This window comes from Pleuronectes platessa, chromosome 23, assembly GCF_947347685.1.
Source record: "Pleuronectes platessa chromosome 23, fPlePla1.1, whole genome shotgun sequence".
Lineage (NCBI taxonomy): Eukaryota > Metazoa > Chordata > Actinopteri > Pleuronectiformes > Pleuronectidae > Pleuronectes > Pleuronectes platessa.
The window spans coordinates 15,897,229-15,911,546 of NC_070648.1; positions in this window are offsets into that span (position 1 = coordinate 15,897,229).

Here is a 14,318-nt window from a genome sequence, read left to right on the forward strand (position 1 = left end):
CAAAAACAATCATCGGACTCAGCTGCTACTGAGGTATTCAGTGCAGGGAGAAAATACATAAACATATATTTGCAATAATCATAAAATATATATATATATATATACACACAATTTGTGCACAACTGGACACAAATTAGATAAATTATCAGGGGCAAACCGTAGAGAGGTCAATTGGAGTGGACTTGAACCTGTCCGTAATAACCTTGGGTTGGAATTTTGATTTCCGGCCTATCAATGGGAGCCGTCTTTCCATCAAAGTCTGATGTTGTCAAGCTGAATGTCCTTAATATAGGCCTCGACAAGATCTGCGAGGAATCTGAAAAAGGCAGTACAGAGGAGGTTGGGAATGTTCACAAACACCACTTGAAGATCTGTCCTCTCCTTCCTGGTGACCTGGATCTGATGCCAGATGGTGCTAGGGTGTTCCAGACAGTCGGAAAAGCCTGAGACCCCTGCTTTCTGGATTCACCTGCCAATCAAATGCTTTGGTAGCAGGTTACACGTTAGGCCACCACGCTGACCAAGATATTTCCCTCAGCATCACAGATGTGTCCTTTTCCTTGGGAATCAGGATTCCTCTTGCTCTCTGCCATGACACTGGGATCTCCTGCACTTTTGTAAAGCCTGTACGGAACTCCATTAGGACCTGGAGCTGATGAGGCCCTTGTTCTATGCACAGTTTCCGTCTGGTATCTAGCTGACCAATATCAAGCAGCTTGTAATAGCCATTGAAGAGGAGTGGATCAATATTCCACAGGCCACAATCAATAACATGATCAACTATATGCAAAGGAGAGGGGTCGCAATCTGTGAGGCAAATGGTGATAATGACTTGTTTTCTGAGAGAAATAAACCTTTTGTTTGCATAGAGGAAATGTTACATCTTATTATCATATGGGCTCACTCTGAGTTTTTTAACAGGGGGCTGGCAGGGAAAACTCCAGAGAAAATACGAAGCCTCTGACTCTTTGATTTGCGTAATTAAATTCATAATTTCAGGAGAGTATTTGGAGTTCAGCGCATGTCTTAAAGCAGTTTAAATGTTAAATAATGGGACATCTACAATAAGTAGTTCTCACAAGAACACCCCTACTTTTCGAGTACTTGCCTGAAAATATTCAGTCTATACAAGGAAATGTGTAGATAATTAAAAGAATACTAGAAAGAGATAAAAGGGTTATAGAGTGATGAGGAATCCAGATGATTTAGCTCAGCTCAGCAATAAGAGGAAGCTGTTTCAGCTCCGAAATGGCTCTGCATTTAGAGTCACTTCTGGTTTTCATTTAAACATCCAGATTTAACAGATGTGTGTGATGGTGTGTGCACAAATATCATTTAGAATGATTCAATTTCATTATACTAAATGATATAATTTACAGAATACCATCATATTGTATCATGTTCAGTATAAAAACATTAGTGTCAAACATCCAACACATGCATAACTTTTATTTTAAATTGAATATTGTATATTCGATAGAGTTCTTGTTTTAGGCCTGATGCCTGTCTGGTGATAATGCATGTTCTTTCTGTAACTGTAAAAGCACTGGAAATGATCTTATTGTTTTTGTTTATTTAATCTATTTGTGAAAGTCCGACAGTGGTGGAGGCAGAATTCAAGCATTTCCCTGTAGTAAAAGTACAAATAAATATGTAATGGGGTTAATCCTTAATAAAGCTTTAGCTAAAACCGGATAGTTTCTCTCTCTCTCTCTCTCTCTCTCTCTCTCTCTCTCTCTCTCTCTCTCTCTCTCTCTCTCTCTCTCTCTCTCTCTCTCTCTCTCTCTCTCTATTGTTTGTTGCGGTAAGTTTATTAACTGAAAGTCAATGGAGATCCCGCAGAAAACGTGAAGACTCATCCATTTAAATTTGAACACCCTTTGCTGTGGTACCAATGCTATGTTACTCTCTAAAAAAAGACAGAGAAATGAAATGTGTGTGTGTGTGTGTCATGTGTGCACATACAAGTATAAATGTTGTAAGTGCGGAACCAAGTGATCGACCAATAAAAGTCTATTGGGATCATGTTGTACTGGTTTCGTACATAGCGTCGCCATGCATGTACGCTGTGATCTCCTCCAGTCAGCGTGGTCATACTAATGGGAACGATACTTGTAGGTGAAGCGCCGGTCGTTATACGATGTATCCAGAGTCTATACTATTATATCTGTGACATTGAGCGTTATTCTCTTTTCCTGCTTACTTGTAGTCCAGACAATAAGGACGGCTTGGGTCTCTGCTTTATTGTAATGAACTGAAGGTATGGCGTAATGATGTGTTTTATGTTTGTTAATGTTTGAAACATTTTGATAAACTTGTTTAGTAATTGTGTAATACATTTTTGGTTGATTAGACTATTTTTTATATTTTTTATTTTCCCCCCAACCAATTATAGGCAGAAGGCGTTATCTTTCAGTCAGCAATGCGCAAACTGCAGCTCCTATACCTTGCTCATGTTTAAAATAAAAACATGATTATATTAACCTGTTTATTATTTGAATAGCTTAGTATTTAATGCACAATAACAGGGTAGCTATGTTTATACATGGCACTATGCCCAGTTTAATATAAAATAAAATTGTATACAATATATATAGTAGGGGGTCCCTGCTCCATCTCTCCATCAGTTTGGGGGTCCTTGGCTTGAAAACGTTGAAGAATCCTGGTCTATGCTCCATCCTTATGGTTGAGTGATGCTGCTTCAGGAGGCGGGGTCTAATGTTACCTTCCAACTTAGATAAGAAGTGGACCAGTTGCTCTCTTATTAATTATTGATGAAAGTAAAACAAGCAGACTTCCTATACTGACCAGGTCCTGAGAACTACTCCGCTCCTCCGCTGGTTACCAGTGGCTGCTCGCATCCGTTTCAAAACATTAGTATTTGTGAGTTAACAATTTAGTAGCACTCAAATGGCACTTATTTATAGTACTTTGTAGTTAAACTTTTTTTTGAAAAAATGGCACTTTCTTGATTCGTGTTGTTCTGGGTTTGTACCCTCTAGGTTGAATCCACTTATTGTAAGTCGCTTTGGATAAAAGCATCAGCTAAATGAAATGCCATGTAATGTAATGTGAGAATTGTTGGCGTTTGTTAGTTAAGTGACTGCATGTCCGCGGAGAGTTGAGGAGGACAATTAAACTCCAGCTCGGTACAAACCCCCCTTGTGATCATTGAGCCCCAGTGAACCGGAGATAGACGGTAAAGGTGACTGTTTGTTTCCACTGCTCTTCAACAAAGTCCCCTACCGGCTGCTTCACGTGAACGCTCCTCTGATCGCACTGTGAGTGGCTCCGAGCGTGTGAGTAGGGGCGGAGCCCCGGGTCCTGTGTCTCTGAGCGTTTCTCTCGCTCCTCTTATTTCACATGATGGCTAAGACGTTCACGTATATGTAAACTGATTCGTTTAGTTTAGCGTTTACAACACTGCTAACGGGATGTTAACATCCCTCCGTTTTTGGAAAGTCGCCTCTTTATTTATTCGCAATAATTTCGGTCGGTCAGACATGCTGCAGTATCATCTCAAAACCTTTCTTTTTTTTTTACTTAAACTTGACTTGAAGAACCTGCGGCTGCAGGTGGAACGTGATTAAGACGTTCATCAGCATTTTCGATTCTCCCCCCTGGTCAACTGCCTCGTTCTCCTACGGATGCGACGGCATTGTTATGATGGTGTTGAATCATCCAACTGGAGCAGAGCTACACAGACAGACGGAGCGTGTCCACAAACACACCGCTGTGACTTCCCTACCGTCCACACCGATCAGAATAAGCTCCAGAAGGTGAGTCCGCTCCACACAGTTAGCACATACTGAGAACAGCACATTTATCTGGAAATAACGCGCCTTTCCACAACATAAAAGTCGAAATTAAGTTGCATCGAAATTACGGCAAGCTTAACTCATACATTTCCACTCAAAATAAGTCTTAATACAACTCATCACAAAACGATTTGTGTAATAATGAGTTACCGAATTTAAATTAGGCTATACAAAGTCAGTAAAATTGTTACCGTGAACAAATCTAAATCAATAAAATAAGAGTAACACAAATATGAGGAAAGAAAATGACATGTCCATTACTGCTGTGTCTTTAAAATTTGTTTGAGTCTAAATAATAATCAATAACTGAATATTATTTACTTTTTTCACCAGTTACTCTTAAAATTACTTCAGACAGCCTGTAGTGAGCACTTCACTTTTCTTTATTGTATTAATGTAATGTAGCCTATAGGCCAACACAGGAGGGGTTTTGTTTGAATCACATAAATGTGAGCCTGACTGTTACACGGACACCTATCCAGGAAGTACCAGACCTCTTGTCCATTGTCAGCTGGGATTGGCTCCAGCTCCCCTGTGATCCTTAGGATAAGCAGTATAGATAATGGATGGCGGGAAGCTACACTGGCAAACGTTGTTTAGTATGTTTATAATTAATAAGACCACATAGCATGCTGGTTGTTCAGGGAATGGTATAATACTTGCATGGAGCCTAGAAATTGATGAATCTCCTCTCCTCAGGTTTTGCTAAAGCCAAACTACTTGGTTCTTAATTGCCATTGGCCTGTTTATGCCTTCCTGTAAACCCAATGGTATATCCTCAAGCACACAAAGCTCTTCTCGGCTTATTGTCCAGGCATTTGTCCGACAGTTTGGAGTAATCTTGTTTGACTGATCCTTTAGCCAATAGGTTACTGGATGAGGGCACTAAAGGGGGGTACAATCGTAGGATCTGTCATTGACAGTCACGTCTCTCATTGTGCTGGTGATAGTTCAGTTAAAAACAGTCAAACCTTTATGTAGGAAAGCACTTGAACACATCTCCACAATATATATATATAAAAAAGCATGGTGATTTGGATATTTTTGTAGCAATCTTGCTTAAATCCTCAATAAGCTTTAAGAGAGTATAAATGTTAGCCTTTTACTTTAGGTAAAGCCTCCACTGAGAACATTTACACAATGTTTAAAAAAAAACTATATTCTGACTATTTATTTACAATATAATTCAATTTTTTAAATGTTTGTTATCAAAAAAATAGAGATAACCGTCTGTGTACTCAAATGCAAAAAATATAGTGTCCCTTTTACTTGAGGTTTACCAGGCTGAAAAATAAAAATAGAAAGGAAATAATCTCTTAAATATTGTATTCTTCATCTTTCAGTCAAATAGATTGATCATATATAATCCTTTGTCCTCTTCCTGGAAACTGTCTTTCTTCTTAATTGCTTTATCCAAAAGTGAGCTGAATGTTTCAGGGTTCACCTACTTTGCGTTGAGAAACTTTTTCCCTGGACACTGTGTTGTAGTAACAGGTGGTGCCACTAGATGGTAGCGTCTCACCAGTTTGGTAGACATGGACCTATATTGATTGAAAACTTCGCTTTCATTCATAATACACTACAGCAGAGGGTGATGAATAATAATTACATTAATTGATTTAATGTTAAATATGTAATGAATACAATATTCTTTTTCAGTTATTCAGTGTTATTTAATTTTGTTATTGGTTCATGAAGCCATTACATTTTGGTGGAGATTTGGACAAAAGAATGGATCAAGGAACTTTTGGACTATGTGGATCTGCTGATGTTTTGAAAGCATAGCTTAGAAATGACATTTAAAAATACTTTGACTAGGGGGTTATACAAACTGTATATTAATATAAAAAATATAAATAAATAATAACTTTAATTGATTAAAGTTACCCCGGGGGACCACCCTTCAAAGGAAGGGCTCAGTGATCTGCTGCATTGAAGGTTTTCCTTGCTGTGTCATTAGTCCAACATGTGTGCGTATACATGGATGTTGGTTATGTAAGATCAAGGACTTGAAGTTGGAATGTTCTTTTAGGCCTGGTGCGTTCTTTCCCTGAAAATAAACATGTATGAAACGTCGAGAAATCCCTGGTCTTTCACGACGTGAATGTTTAATTTGGGATGCTGTAACAATGGATGTTCTCTCGTCAGCAGTAGAAGAGAATTACTAGACTAATGCTTGACGGACGAAGGAAGTGACTGAATAAACTTGTGAACAGCTGTAGAGCTGGTTTTTAACACAAGTTTAACCTTCTCTTTTTCTGTTGCATTTGGCACATCACTTAGGTTGACATCTACTTCCCTAAGGAAATTATCAATATTGTCATCACATTAGTCTGGATAATATTGTTCAATATCTTTAGCGAGAAACTCAAGCCAATTTTGTTTTTTTTTACTTGAAAAACTTTTCTCCGGAGAGCTGAAGGCGGGAGGTGGGGAACGAGGCGGCTGCAGGTGAAACGTGATTGACACGTTCATCAGCATTTTACACTTCGCCGTCCTGCACAACCTGTTCAACACAGGGGTTCACCATTGCTGTGTCTGAGAAGTTTATAAATCAGCAAAGCAGTGTTGTTTGCTATGGTGTTGCACTGGCAGACACCTTGTAGTGTAGGTTTGATCTTACACTAGCCTAACCAAAACTATGGTGGGTAAAACAGCTCACCAAACATTTAATCATACTAACTGATATACAGGGCAGTGACAGTTAGGGGTTCTTTAAATTCACAGGGCTGGAAGGACGCTGTGGCTCTTTCTCAGGCTCTCTCATACAACTTTGGCTGAAATGCTAGGCAGTAACAGCCAGGTACAAGCTCTGTTACACAGGGTCGGTGGCACGCTATGTCTTAATTCAAAAGCACTTAACAGTTACAGGAAATTTCACATCTTGACCAGTTAACATTGAATATGTGATATTCAAATGTTAAAAGAAGGGAAAAGATAGCCGATTGATTGATTAAGTCTCATAAAAGTGCTAATTACAAATTTGGAATGCTGATTAACAATTCAATTAATAAATATAACCAAAATTACCATATAGATTGTTGGCTAAGTTGCTATTGTCTGAACTGGGCCATATGGTGGTAGGGTGAGGAGGGGAGGAATGGGACTAAGGCCTGGAGCAGCTGGTGCTGCCACCTTAACAAAGGCAGTGTTTAACCAATTAGAAGATTTATTCTAAATTTAGAGCCAGAGCTTCCTCCTGCTCTACTCACTGACTCTGAAACAGAGCTGTTCGGGTTTTTAAAGTTGTTTAACTTCTTTGCGATTCAGGTAAGCAACCTCACTCAACCTCAATTACCACTCAACTGTCATTTTTCATTATGACACATTAGAAGGGCCCCCTTTGGCAAAAGCCTTTCACCTGCAGCCATAGTATCACCTATTGAGAGATCCTGTCCCTAACTAGGTATCTAACTAACTAACTAACTAACTAACCCTATTTACAAATCGCAATTGTTCTCATAGGGAAATCCATCTAGACTTTACCATCAACAATACTGAGGGAAAACTACAAAAAATTGCTTAGAAAAAAGCAAGATAAATTGAGAAGATTAGCCGTTTTCCCTGCGGTCATAGTCAGGTGATCCCGATATTACTTTTAATTATTTAAATGTTTGTTTTTCCAGGTATCTCTGCATCCTATATGACTAGATACACAGCCTAAAGCTTATATAGCATATATGCTTATAGGGTGTTTATTGCCCCTTTGGTGGTTTTGACTCACGACTTTAACGACTCACAATAATACCATTCAGATGAATATTTTAAAGAGTGTGAGATAATCCATACAAGCAGAGACACATGTAGTTTAGTGACAAATAATAGGACAACCTGGAAGATCAATGGGGAAACAGGCGGTCGATGCCAAACTGAAGAACAAAAAAAAAACGTGTCCCCAATCCACTGGCACTGGGTGCTTTGGTTTGTTGTTCATGATTTTAGTTATATTCAAGATTCAAGAGTTTATTATCAAATGCACATAGATAACATCAAGCAGTTGCTGGCAATGAAATGCTTGAGTCACAGGCTCTCTTCTAACAATGCTCAATAATTAAAAACTAAATTTGAATAAAATAGTATAAAAATAGAATATCAAAATGTTTAAATAGAAAATAAAATATATATATCTAAATATATATATATACAGCTGAAGAAAAAAAAGTAGTGCAATTATGTGCAATGATGCAAATATGCCACGGTGCTTGTTTAGTGGAGTTGTTGCAGTTCGGAGGAGTTTAAAAGTCTTATGGCATGGGGGATGAAACTGTCTCTGAGCCTGGTGGTGCGGGCCCGGATGCTGCGGTACCGTCGGCCAGACGGCAGCAGGCAAAAAATGATATCACATATTTGTCTCAGTTAGTCTCTCTGTACATCCTTTTATCTTTAGAACCTCAGATTTTCAGTATTCAGCTCCATTGTGGGAGGTTGTGGCTCAGGAGTTACAGAGCAGGGTGTCCCCTGTCACTGTCCAGCGGTTGGTAGTTCGGTCCTAGTCTCCCCATTTTGTGTGCTGAAGTGTTCTTGGGCAGAATACTGAACCCCAAATTTCCAGTGACGGCTTTGTGTATGCTTGATGTGTGATAGAGAAGAAGCTATACATAGATGTACTGTATGGATGTGTGTGGAAATTGATGAGTGGAAAAACTGTAATTTAAAGCACTTTGCATGGTCATCAAGACTAGAGGAGTGCTATGTAAATACAGACTATTTACCATGATCATTCTCTAAACCCTAAGCAATGTCACAGCTGCTGCTGTCAGGAAGCTCCCTCCCCAGCATGCATCCCTGATGCCATTAGTTGTTGATGAGCAGCAACTATATCATTGGCCAAAGACTTTCAATTTAGAGTCTCATCACCCCAAAGCAATTTATTGTAATATGCTCTGATGTTCCTGTTTTCCAGCAGTGGGGAAATCTTATTGTAAACATTTGGATAAAGATATATTTATGTATATGAAAATATAACAAGAATAACACACACAACCATCCAGTGTGGTTGTCGATTAGATTATAAGAAAAAAGATTTGGGTTCACTCGTTGTTTTTTGAAAGCTTTTTCAATGTAAGATTGTTTTTAATAGCAATTTAGATTATACTTTGTTTCTTTGTATTCTCTTTGTGACGCTCAGTCATTTATGTTTATGGTTTTCTATTTCCTGTTTTATTTTGTAGCCCCGCTGTCACTGTCTTGTTTCAGCTTCTCACTTCCTGTCGTTAATTGTCTTCTCAATCCTCATGTGTTTCACCTGGTGTTATTGCCCCGGCCTTCCTGCTTGGTATTTAAGCCTCTGTTTCCCTTTGTCTGGTGTCGGGTTGTACTAGTTGTTTTCTCCCCACGTCGTAAGAGATGGTTTGTTTGTTCCTGCTGTTTCGTCCAGCTTCTCCTGCTTCCTCGTTCCTTGTTCTCCGTGCGCCTTGTCGCCAGTGTAACTTGTTAGTATTCCTGTTTTGTTTGTCTTATTTAAGACCTTTTTGGATATTAAATCCCCTTTTGTTATAATCTCTGCATCCTGGGTCCATCTCCTCCTTCAAACCGTAACAGAACAACCCGACCAAACTATGGACCCAGCAGAGGTTAGTTTTTTTAGTTTTCTTTTCTCAAACCCTTTTGAGGGAACCCGCCTGGCTTTTGGTGGACCCCGCAGCCTTCAACAGAGGTCTGCAGTTGGTGGCGGAGGTCGGAGCAGTAACCCCGCATCTTTAAGGCCAGCTCGCAGGCGCCACCCTCCAGCCCCATCCGTAGTCCTGTACGCTGGAAGCGACGGGGTTTTTTGGGGACCCCGCAACCTCAAGGGGTTTCCTCTGGCTGATTGCGGACCTTGGAGAGAGGGGAGCCCCAGCAGAAGCCAATCCCTCCAGCAGCATGCTCACAGGGACCAGCCACCTCCAGTCCCGACTGGGTCGCAGTCCCCTGTTCCGCGCCTGAGGCTCCCAGCTGATGTCTGTCATTCTTCGACGTCAGTGGTCCTCACAGCGGCGTCTGCTCCAGCACCGGCTCCGGTCCCAGCTCCACGCCGGAGGCCCCCAGCTGATGTCTCTCGTTCACCGACGTCAGTGGTCCTCGCAGCGGCGTCTGCTCCAGCACCTGCTCCAGTCGCTGCTCCGCGCCGGAGGCCCCCAGCTGATGTCTCTCATTCTTCGACGTCAGTGGTCCTCATCGCGGTGCCCGCTCTGCACCCAGCTGCGGTCCCTGCTCCCGTGCCTGCTCCGCGCCGGAGGCTCTCGGCTGACGTCCTCTGTGTTTCGGCGTCGGAGATCCTCGCGGTGCCAGCTCTGCACCCAGCTCCGGTCCCTGCTCCCGTGCCTGCTCCGCGCCGGAGGCTCTCGGCTGACTTACTCTGTGTTTCGGCGTCGGAGATCCTCGCTGTGCCGGCTCCGCACACAGCACCTGTGCCTGCTCCGCACCGGAGGCTCTCGGCAGACGTCCCCTGTGTTTCGGCGTCGGAGATCCTCGCGGTGCCAGCTCCAGTTCTTGCCCCACGTCCAGGGTTGAGGTCGGAGCTCTTGCCCTCTACCCCTGACTGGTCTTCGGTCCACCTGCCCGTGGAGCCCCGTGCTGGTCTCTGGACCGCCCTCCTGAGCCTCAGAACTCTGTCCCGGAGCGGCCAAGGCGCCGCCCTCCTGGGGAGCTCCCGTGTTTGGCACCTGACCGGCCTCCAGGTCGTCCAGCGGAGCCTCAGAACTCTGTCCCGGAGCGGCCAAGGTGCCGCCCTCCTGAGGAGCTCCCGTGTTTGGCTCCTGACCGGCCTCCAGGTCGTCCAGCGGAGCCCTTGAACTCTGTCCCGGAGCGGCCAAGGCGCCGCCCTCCTGAGGAGCTCCCGTGTTTGGCTCCTGACCGGCCTCCAGGTCGTCCAGCTGAGCCCTTGAACTCTGTCCCTGAGCGGCCACGGCACCGCCCCCAAGAGCCTCAGAACTCTGCTCTTGTGCGGCCACGGCGCCGTCCTCCCGAGCCTCTGCGCTCAGCCCCGAAGCGGCCACGGAGCCGTCGGGTTGAGACTATGTACTTTGTCCCTGACCGGCCTCCGGGCCGTCCTCCTGAGGAGCCCCCGTGTTGCGTTCCTGTCCGGCCTCGGGGCCGTCCACCTGAGACATTATGCCAGGTTCCGAAGCGGCCACGGAGCCGTCGGTCCGAGAACCTGGGCACGTCCCGGAGTCCCTCCTCCGGTTCCCCCCTCCTCCCTCCCGATTCGGTGCTCGTTATGGACCGTCTGGGATCCGGTCCTTGAGGGGTGGGGGAACTGTGACGCTCAGTCATTTATGTTTATGGTTTTCTATTTCCTGTTTTATTTTGTAGCCCCGCTGTCACTGTCTTGTTTCAGCTTCTCACTTCCTGTCGTTAATTGTCTTCTCAATCCTCATGTGTTTCACCTGGTGTAATTGCGCCGGCCTTCCTGCTTGGTATTTAAGCCTCTGTTTCCCTTTGTCTGGTGTCGGGTTGTACTAGTTGTTTTCTCCCCACGTCGTAAGAGATGGTTTGTTTGTTCCTGCTGTTTCGTCCAGCTTCTCCTGCTTCCTCGTTCCTTGTTCTCCGTGCGCCTTGTCGCCAGTGTAACTTTTGTTAGTATTCCTGTTTTGTTTTTGTCTTAAGACCTTTTTGGATATTAAATCCCCTTTTGTTATAATCTCTGCATCCTGGGTCCATCTCCTCCTTCAAACCGTAACACTCTTGTTCAGAACCATTTCCTGCTCTGATGTTGTTTTACAGTTTGACATCAGTGTCACGCTACACCTTCAAGGCCTGTTTCAACATGTTTACTTGTCAAATTTGGTTAGTGGTAACCTGGACTGCAGTGAACAGTGTTTCCTGTCCAAGAAGAGAATAAATTCTGAATAAGGGACATTATTGGTCTGAAGAGAGAAGATTTAATCCCGAGGAAAACTAATATTTTCTGATCACAGAGACATGATTTTTAACTAAAAGTAATTAAAACAGAAAAAGGTTGTACCTATTTTGACAGGAATGTAGGAATATAATGAGAAATCAGTACAGGAAGGGTATATTATTATGAAATAGATTTAGTCAAATACTCTGTATACACATTCTATATGTGCATACATTAGGTTGATTGTCATTGTCTTTCGCGGCACAAGAGTGAATCCATTACACTTCATACTATTCAGACTGTTGAGCAATAGAACAGCTGTAAAACGGTGAGTTATTGGTGGATAGAGCTGACATGTTTTTAACAGCTGCAGCACTGAGCGATAACTGAACTGCAGCAACGTCCTGCGGAGCTTGACTACACTTTCCAAATTAATAACATAAAATGACAACTTAGGAGCTCATGTTAAACTCATCTGAACTCCTTGGAGTTATTTAAATGAATTAATTAATTCAGCTATCTGAAAAACTGATCACATTTTTTCACTTCCTTGGGGCTGTGGCTCAAACGTGCACCTGGTAACACTGTATGACTGTGTTGACAGAGTGCCCTCTATTAGTGTTTTAACTGACCCGACTTTGTAAACAGTCATGTAGCTGTTTTGTTTCACTCCCCCCCCCCCCCCCCCCACCCCAGATCTTCAATTTCTGAATGTCAACTGCATGCTGACACGTAACAAAGGTACAAGAAATATCAGATCCTTTACTTGACTGAATGTACAATTATCAGGTTAGTGTACTGTATTTGACCTCTTTGGGTTTTCAACTTTCAACTTTTTTTTTTTTTTTCTAGTGGAACCCTTGTTTGTCAGAAGGGTAGAGGAGAGGTAAGACAGGACGGCTACAACTAGTGTTTTTGTGTCGGGATCACAATCTGGGAACCACAACATGTAATCTCTGTTAAGTCTTAATTACTTAACAACTAGAGGCTATATTTGTCATATAAATGTAGTTGAGTAGAAGTAAAGGTAATATAAATCAGGAAAAACACTTTGAGTCTCAGGGGTATACAGTGTTGCAGCCAAAGCCAATACAATTGAAGCAAATGGAACCCCTCTTTCAGACATAATAAAAACCTGGTGTAAATGTCCCCGTTTCGAGTTGAATATGAATGTCGGGGCTTGCGGTTACTTGAAGCGGATAACTAAGAAATACAATAATCAAGTCTGGATGTAACAAAGGCTAATGTTTCTTATTGGAAGCATAGATAATGAGACTACAATTGGGCCAAGCATAGAACCCTGTGGAATACAGTGGTTAACTTTGGCGCACAGATGACCCATCGTTAATTTGCACAAATTGGAATCGATCTGAAAAATAGGATATAAACCAGTTCAGGGTTGGTCCTTTAATCCTAATTAACTGTTTTAGTCTCTGTAATGTGTTGAGTGCTGCACAAAGATCTAACAGGAAGAGGACAGCCACAAACCCCTGATCTGAAGCTATGAGCAGGTCATTAGTGTATTTTTCCAAGGCTTTCTCAGTGCTGTGATTAGCTCTAAACCCTGACTAGAAGTCTTCATATACATTAATTTCCCAGAGAAACCCACACAGCTGAATGGCTACAGTTTTCTCAAGGATTTAGACAGGAAGGGGAGGTTGGATATCAGTCTGTAGTTGGCTAAAACCTCTGATCCAGGATGGTTTTTTTAAGAAAGGGCTTGATTACAGCTAGCTTAAGGAACTGTGGTGCATATCCTGATGATAATGATAGAGTGATTGTATTCAGTAAAGTCATATTAATTAGGGGCAGCATTTCTTTAAGTAACTTTGTAGGAATGGCATCTAAGATGCAAGTTGTGGGTTTTAGACGATGAGATTATTGTGATCAGAGAGAAGCTGTCTAAATCATTGGTAGGATTCTCAGCTATTTTTGTGAGATTTCTGTGCTTGATGGTGTACTAGTGTGAACTGAGGGCAGGAGACTGTAGATATTATTTTTAGTAGGCAGAATTTTATAATTTAAGAAGTTCATAAAGACATTGCTATTCAGGGATAGAGGAATAATATTTTCCTTCCAAGAATAAATCCCCATAATGTAATCAGAATCATTTAATTTTAAGACATTTAGGTTTTGCTCAGGATAAGGGTCAGGTTTAATCAAAGAATATCTATAGTGAAGTAGTAAGTCTCCAAAAGAACTGACACAACTGTGACTTGTGTGTGCGTGTGTATGCGCGCCAACTAACGTGTGCAGACCCAGACTGGTTTTCTCTGAATGCCTTTCTGTCAGCGTCGGAGGGTGACGTCAGATTCAGATACCCGTTTTTCAAGGTAGCAGAAGTGAACCAACCCAGACCGGAAACCCATGTTACGTTGGAATAAGAGCACGGACTTGAACGCGTAAACATACGTCTGTGAGATAAAACAGTATGATAAACATTTTTTGTTTGATTTACAATTTGTGCGATACGGGTTACAGTTCCACAATCAAACATTGAGAAATAAGCTCATTACATAATTTACACTTTTAATTCTATGAACAAAATAATAATAAAGTCAAGTTTGTATGTAATACACTATCATTTATATCATGTTAGAGAGTGAGTCATTAAATATTTACCCTATCATGTTTACACTTTATTATTAAAATCCTGGTTTGTCCTTCTGCGTGCCTGG